This window comes from Haliaeetus leucocephalus, unplaced genomic scaffold (assembly GCF_000737465.1).
Source record: "Haliaeetus leucocephalus isolate CR32 unplaced genomic scaffold, Haliaeetus_leucocephalus-4.0 Scaffold484, whole genome shotgun sequence".
Lineage (NCBI taxonomy): Eukaryota > Metazoa > Chordata > Aves > Accipitriformes > Accipitridae > Haliaeetus > Haliaeetus leucocephalus.
The window spans coordinates 5,665,885-5,667,973 of record NW_010972920.1 but is presented as its reverse complement, the minus strand read 5'-3'; positions in this window follow the sequence as shown (position 1 = coordinate 5,667,973).

Genomic DNA, 2,089 nt, shown 5'->3' with positions numbered 1-2,089 from the left:
GTGCTGACCAGCACCCCGCCACCTCCAGCAAATCGCAGACTCCCTATGCGGTGGGGGTTTTTACCCCCGATTTTAAATACAGTGCGATTTTTCTCCTTTGCTTCTCCGAAAAAAAAAAAAAATGTAGCAAGCCCCTTCTACTGGGGGGAAGTTTAACTCAAATCCGCTTGTCAAACCGTCGCTGTTTGTGCAGGTTTAGGATCTGACTGACTTCTGAATCGTTTTAAATGTAGCGCACAATGGTGGAAATTCCGGAAGGTCAATTACATTTTCTTCAGGCACTTCGGGGTTAAAATCTTGAAAGAATGCCAAGTAATGTGTTTGCAGCCTCACTGCTTTCCTGTATTGAATTTTCTAACCCCATCTTAAACAGAGTGAGTCCCTCTGTATTTCTCACTGATACTCTGCATCCTTCACTCCGGAGATGGGGCTATTCCATTACTGCAGGTTAGGGAGTTAGGATTCCCTGTCTGAACTGCGTTAGCTGACTTCTAGCCTTCACAAATGGGAAATAAAATTAATACATTTTACAAGTGCCCTCTTGATCTAGCTAATTTACTTCACAACTGCTTGATGATTGTTAGCTCACCTAATGCCTGATAGTACAATATACCAGATTAACTCCATCACTGGCAGTTGTCTGTCCAAACCTTTCCTCCTATGACTCACTCAACACAGAAACTTAAAGGAAAAAAGCTAAAGTCACCTGACTGTTCCTTTCCCAAACATCAGCAGAATTTACAGCTCTTGATTCAGGAATATTGTTATTTACTTCTTTCCCCTCTTTTTTCTCCCTTTTATTCCCATGACACACTCTGAGGGAACACCCCAAATTTTAATGTTTTCTAAACTAAAAAGCAGTGTGAGGTCCCAGGCCCCATGAGCTAGGCTTCCAGTGGGACAGAGGACTTGTTGACACGCGCGTTTACTCTGCGTGAGGTTATTAACCCAGGGAATAGAGAGTCCATCTGAAATCTTGTTGCCCTCTCAATGTCCTACACAAAGGGATTTTCTCCCACGTTAACCTCCTCGATTGCATGGGTATCCTGATACAGTTTTGTTTGGGGGCCTCTCTATTACGAAGGATTTTTCCTACAACATGCTATGACGTATGGGGTGGGAGCCTGCCAAAAGTGACTGAAATTCTTGGATGTGAGCTCAAACTCACAAATGTGCATGGTTTCCCTCCTACCATTCTTTTTGAGCGGCTGGCGCTGCTTTTATCACTGGCCAAGATGGACAGAAGAGTGTTACATACCGCTTGTCCTCATAAGCACTTGGATGCTCACAGAGATGTGCTAGACATCTCGCAGCTGAGGGCTTCAGCACTGCAAGTCAGCAGCTGTAGTACCGAGCGGTTCTGGCAAGAATATTAACAGCTTTGATCTTTCTTGGTGCTACTTTTCAGTTTTTTGCTCTTGAGCTGTCGTTGCAGCGTGAACTGGGCGTTATGTCTTAGCAATACATCTTAAGACACTGCTGAGTGTGCATATGGCCAAGATTTCTACCTGGCCCCCAGTACCTCACAAAACAAACTGTAGTAATGTGGTGCTGCGTTATCACAGAGTGCTACCACAAATGCCAAAATTGTGGCTGTTCACAACATCTGAGGTCACATTTAATGTGCACCACCCCAGAACTGAATAGGTAAATGAGCAGTTAATCCAGACAAGAAATTAGGTGGGAGGGAAACTGGTGGGCTACTGAACTGCATGCAAAACAGAAGCACATGCAGACAACTGCTAGTCTGCACCATGAACTAAGGCAACACCTATGCTGCTGCTGCTGTTATGCAAGGCAGGGACCAAACCCTAGTTCCCAGACGTATGTACTGACTTGTGTCCATATATTCAGTAAAGAACAGACACTAAAGCAAAGCGCCTTCTGTTCTATTCCTGGGAATGTTTGCCAAGGAAACTGCTTACCTCATTTCAGACTGTTGCCCCAAACCAACTATATTCCAAGTAAAGGATTCAAGACTCTAGGATGTAGACCAACACTACAGATCACAGAATGGCTGAGGCTGGAAGGCACCTCAGGAGGTCATCTTGTCCAGTCCCCCAGCTCAGGCAGGGTCACCCAGGGCAGG